Below are 6000 nucleotides of genomic sequence, written 5' to 3'. Positions count from 1 at the left end.
CCTCTGGAGGTTACAGAAATGCTGTTCTGCAGGAATACCCAAGAAAACTGTCCTGAGAGGTTTTCATGCCGTTTGGATCAAGACGAGTATTTTTCTGTTTGCATCCCACAAACTGAAGCCTGCAGCTCCAAACGTGTTGATTTGCATGTGGAGTACACACACAGAGGCTCGGTAACATGATTAACATACATGACTGCTCCCTAATTGAAGGAGTGTTTAGAATGCAGCGCTCATCCGCTCTGCACTCCACCAGTTCCCCTCTCCTGCATGCATCTCATTCTGCACTCAAACCTACGTTCACACGCCTCCTCATGCATTGAAAACGGACACTCAGCGTGTTTGCTGTGCGTTCTTTAACACTTGCACTGCGACATTTGGCAGCTCTAAAACTAAGGCGAACTCAGGGGTCATTTGGATGTTAGTAAAACCTTCAGTTCAACTTTCAGAGTCTCACAAACTACAATGACGATTACAGCAAAATCTACTAATAAAAAATCTCAAATTTCGCAGTGTTTAAGGTAAATACAGGGTCACATGTTGCAAATAAACATGCGTGACGACTCCTGAGCTGCTCCATCATCTGTGCTGAGTCACACACTGCAGTGGTCTAAATATAGCATGCTGGGAATTGTAGCATCAATATCACACATGCTCATCCGCACAACCGTAACTAATGTCTTTCCTAAATGAAAAATTAAAAATAAAACATGCAGATATCTGATGCCACAGACTGAAAAAAACCCGAAAAACCATTAGTCATCTCAGTGTGACACTGTTGCCATGGATACACCACCAACTGTACAAGAGCACAGAGACTGGTATGATGGGGATGACAAAACAAATGCACAATGACGACTTCGGCTTTAGTGGTTCTAACACAGATAACCACTTATTCATAATTCAAAACACATTTTAATTCACGTTTTTTTTTTTTTTTTTTTAATATTGGACCAGTTCATAAATGAGGTTAACAAGACTCAAAAACAACAAAACATCAAACCAAACTTCATTAAAAAAATTATCATTCCATTTTACTTCATTCCAGATGATTATAATCCAGTTCAGATCACATTATTCAGCTACTAGCTCAGTGGCCTGGTGGTAGAGTGTCCACCCTGAGACTGGGAGGTCATGAGTTCAAATCCAGGATGAGTCACAGCAAAGACTCTATAAATGTGACCCAGTGCCTCCCTGCTGGACTCCCAGCATTAGGGGGTTGGATTGGGGGTTAAACCCCCAAATGGTTCCTGAGTGTGACTGTGTCTGCAGCTCACCACTCCCCCGGGGGATGGGTCAAATCAGGAGAACAAATTTCACACACCAAGGTGCGGGACAAGAGATGACACTTTCACTTTATTCCAATTCGTCTCATGTTAGACAAAATGAGCAGCAATCCTGGTCCTCGAGATCTACCACTGCCTGTTTTCCAGTTCTTCCTGCACACTGATTACCTGGATCAGGTGTGTTGAGTCAATTAGAATGTAGAGACACTTTTTTAGGCCACAGATCAGTTTAATGTCAGACTATATTTTCACAGCCCAGTGGGCATTGCCTTCACTTTTGAAGGTAAAGTGTCTAATCTTCTGTAAAACATCTGCAGCTGCTTTGAACTTTATTTGTACTCTAGATTTTGAGTAGGAACTGTTACCTATAACTGTCGAAGTAGAAGTTAAAATATCTGACAGCCTCATCTAACTTTGAAGGTGTGGTGGATAAATACGAAAAATGGTGAGTAAAACTGGTATTTTTTTCTAAATATAATCATAAACAGGTCGTTATTATAAATAAGAACATGTTCTTAATAGCACAAGTGGTTAAAAAAAGGTTTTAAAAAAAAGCGAGAATCCACCGTAGCATTAGACAGCCGGTTGATGAATATTCTGCATTGTTGTTATGGTCTGTGAGGACAACTGTCACAATAAAACCATATTATTTAGCATGACTTTTGTCTGTTAAATGCTTTTATTTTGAAGTTGAAGGCTTTTCTTCTGTTTCCTCTTTTCTGCCATAGTTAACTTTACAAATATTCTTATTTTTAGTAAACTTTTCTAGCTTGGGGGTTTCTGTTTAGTAGTTGGTGAAGCTGCTTTAAGAAAGCGGTGGATGTATTTTGACACGAGATCGTGTCAAGAATGAGTCAGATGTAGAGAATAAAGTAGTTTCTCAAAATAAAACTTCCTTCAGAATCAGATTATAAATAAAATAGAAAAAAGTATTTTTTTTCTGTGGCTCGGTATCTACTGTTCCATGTTTTGGGGGTTTGGGTTAACCCGGATATGAGACGATGATGATGTTTTATCGGCATTAAATTTGAACAAACAAAAGCCGAGCGACACATCCTGCGTATCTGATTTCACATCTGAAGATTCACATCCTCATTGAAAAGAGCAGCAGAGCAGAAAGTGTGTGACAGCAGCTGAGCAGTCAGTGTCCTCACGCGTCATCACGTCTGCTCCGTGGCTTTTTATGCCTTTGACTAGCTGAGACCACATGCACACAACACGGTTTAAATGCTTGAATATTTCAGGTTTTAAAGCGTGCCAAAACGCCGACGCCATCGCTGCCTGCCACTCAAAACACACATTCACATGCACTCCTCCAGCCAGCCTCTTGTCTGATTTAACAGCTCTGGCCCCAAAGCAGCAAGACTCACTCAGCTCAACTTCCCATGCTCACTGAAAGAGTGAAGCGTGAGTGTTTGTGTGTCCAACAGAGCACAGTTTGTGCCGTTGACCTGGAGGACAATGCTGCTCTGTGACACCAGGAAACGTCCATAGAGAGCTGCCAGAGACAGAGACGGGGATGCAGGGAGAGGGAAAGGCCAACGGAGGAGCGGGAATGGTGGGAGATAGGATTTGATGGGAGAAATGTGGTGAGAACGGAGAGAACAGAGGAAGAGGAGGACATGAAAGGAAAGCAGGATTTAGACTGATGAGAGAGGACAGGACGGAGGGAAGAGAACACAGTTAAAGACTTCATTACAGATGATTTAGAGCGCTGTTTTCAAGATCTGCACAAACACTGCCAACTTTATTTAAAGAACAAAGAAAAGCAACAGATTTACGTGAAATAAAATCCTACTTTGAATTTATTTTATAGGGAATCATGAGACTTCAAGAAGTTTACCCAAGAAAATGAATGTCTTTAATGATGTTGATTGATTATTTCTGTCACTTTACTCAGATTACTTAAAGGTATTACATATTAATCTTTGTTCAGTTAAGAGTTAAGCGCCTCAGCCGGCTCCTCCTGATGCTGAGAGGAAGTGACTTAATCTAGAGTCCGTCCTGATGCTTACATTACTGTCGCTGAAGCGTTTGAAGAAATTCAGCAGCTTTTATCAACAACCTGCATGTTCTTTTATGGCAAATACATCACAAATTTTGCTAAATCGATCCCTTAATCACCAAAGAACACAAATAAAAATCATCAATGGAATAGAACCATTTTAATAAATAAAAATAAAATCATGTAAACAAAAACAACCTTATTAATAATGATAATACATTATTAATAAGGTAAGACCAACATTGACAACCGCTAAAAGACAACCGGTGTTTACTGGGAATATAACAAATAATGCCCTTAAAAAAAAAAAGAAAAAAAAGAAATAAGTCGCTCCTGAGTATAAGTCGCACCCCTGGCTAAAATATAAAAAAAACTGCAACTTATACTCTGGAAAATACGGTAATAATGGGGAAGAAAAACATATCGGACCTTATAGGTAAACAGTATTTATAAAAACATGGATTAGATGGAGCTCATGAAACATTTATGCAAAGCCAACTTATTGTAATTTAAGGAGATAAATATTGATAATTTAATATGACAACAATTTGACAATTTTACTACTATTTGTCTTAAATTAATTGCAGTCTGACACAACTGGTTAAATTAAAACCCATTGTAACCTAATGCATGTCTCTTGGCATCTTGAAGGCACGGATGTCTAACATTTTTTACAATGTTTATTATTTTATTTTATTTTTTTTTTTTTAAATAAGTAGAACAGAAAACTGACTATAATGTGAGACATTTTGTCAAGACTTTGGGGGTGGGAGTTGCCTAAATTGCACCTGGGGGGTTGGGCTCGTTGGCAGCGGTAACCTCCCCCTGGGTTGCTGTTTGTGTGTGTGTAGTTGTTCACAAAAATCCAGCCGTTTTGTGATCATTTATTTAAGATATCGACGACGTAAAGCCTCTACCAACTTTCATCGTCTATTTTGATGTTTTTTCTTCTCTTTCTCTTTACAATTACTGCTCTTCTTCATTCTCTTCTTCGAATCCAGAACTTAAAAGAAAATGTCATTAAAAAAATGTATCAAAGAAGTAACTCAGTTCAGCTTTTAAATTCAATTTCCACTAGCTAGGCATGAGTACACTGAATATGCAGCCCGTTTTTTTATTTAATTTATTTTGTGTCCTGGTAATATCAGTAAACTTTAATTTAAAATATGTTTTGGTTTATTTCTACTTGATCACTAAATTTGAACATCCCAAATAAAAATCACTCTCCTCTACTGTGTTCAGTAACCATCTCAAGGTTAATATGAGGTCAGTAGCTGACTAATCCCTCACGTAACCCCGATTTTTGGCTGTGGTACAAAACCCCACTTTCAGGCACTTTGTCTGCAGGATCAGCTCTTCCAGATCAGAAGGATCTGCCGTTCTCTGAGGGGGTGTTGCGTCCTCTCCGTGAACGCCAACCAAAACCATCTCCTCCTTCAGATTTCTCCTCTCCTCTTGGCAACAGCATGGCTATTTTTTTACTCTGCCACTGCTTCCGTCCCTTTTCTCTCACACGCTCTCTTTCCACCGCCTTGTTGCTAGGCAACCGTGCTCATAAATATGATCCCCTCCGCTCATACGCCAACGGCCGAAGGTGTGTGGATCTGTGTCAGACCCAGTGAGGGGAAATGGGAGGGCCCATAAAAGGAGTAACATGCATGGGACAGACATGGATTTGATATGTATGTACCAGTATTTATGCATATGCAGGCAGATATGCTGGGGAACAGAGTGTAGAGTATTTATGACAAAAACAGAAACATGGCTATAACATCATAACTGAAATTACATTTTCTTTGAAAATAATTAAAATAAATAAACAGTCCTTGCTTGAAAAAAAAGAATATAAAAAAGGAGAAAATGATGAAAATTTTTGTCTTGATTTCATCATTTTAATACAATAACAGTCTCAGTTCAGTGAATATTAGTATGTATATTTTAGTTCGGATCTTAAGAATATTTTGAATTATTAATAGAAAATAGAAAAAAACAAGCATTTAGAATAGAATTACCAGACAAAACAAAACCCACTTCTCAGACTGCACTCAGTTTACAATCTGTTTCTTGTGGTGTACCTCAGGGCTCCGTTCTTAGACCGCCTCTTTTCATCACCTTTGTCTTACCCTCAGTAATGAGATCTGAAGCAAATGAGTGTGAGGCTCCAACTAAATGAAGTCAATTCAGTTGCCATTTTTATGTAATACTGACACCACCATGTTGGAGCCAGACGTTGTCATTAAGCAGTGATTTGTCAGAGTCGGTCTGAGTCAACATTTCTATGGCAACCGCTCTCATCAATCTTCTCATCAAACTTCTGTAGAAAAATAAACAGCTGTTTTTTCAGTCATTCTGTTTCTCAGATTAACATGTTCTTGCTAAACCATTTTTTCTCATGATATATATAGTTTTTATCCCTAGTCATCAAGTGACAAACTGGCAAATCAGAAAGATTCTTAGACCAATCAGTGCTTACAAATGTCGTCTGGTCCCAAATGGAGAAATCGGCCGATGTCCGTACCGTGGAAAAATGGCGACTGAACTGACTTCATTTCGTTGGAACTCGAGGTAACGGCCTTGTTTTGTCCATCTCTAATAATTGTGATGCACTCCTTTCTGGTCTCCAACACAGAACCCTCCATAAACCACAACTGGTCCAGAACTCGTCCGCATCATTCTCGTTTTACGTCCGTCCTCCAGCAGCAGCCAGGAAAA

General features: G+C 39.1%; 1 protein-coding gene across 14 annotated transcripts in view; it reads right to left on the bottom strand.

The window, feature by feature from the left end:
• The window catches only part of mtss1lb (MTSS I-BAR domain containing 2b), a 92300-nt gene that overhangs the window by 40349 nt on the left and 45951 nt on the right, over nt 1-6000 (bottom strand). The window lies entirely within an intron of this gene.

The sequence above is a fragment of the Oryzias melastigma genome, linkage group LG3, assembly GCF_002922805.2.
Source record: "Oryzias melastigma strain HK-1 linkage group LG3, ASM292280v2, whole genome shotgun sequence".
Lineage (NCBI taxonomy): Eukaryota > Metazoa > Chordata > Actinopteri > Beloniformes > Adrianichthyidae > Oryzias > Oryzias melastigma.
Note: the sequence above shows the minus strand (reverse complement) of the source record. Positions and strands in the feature narration are given on the sequence as shown.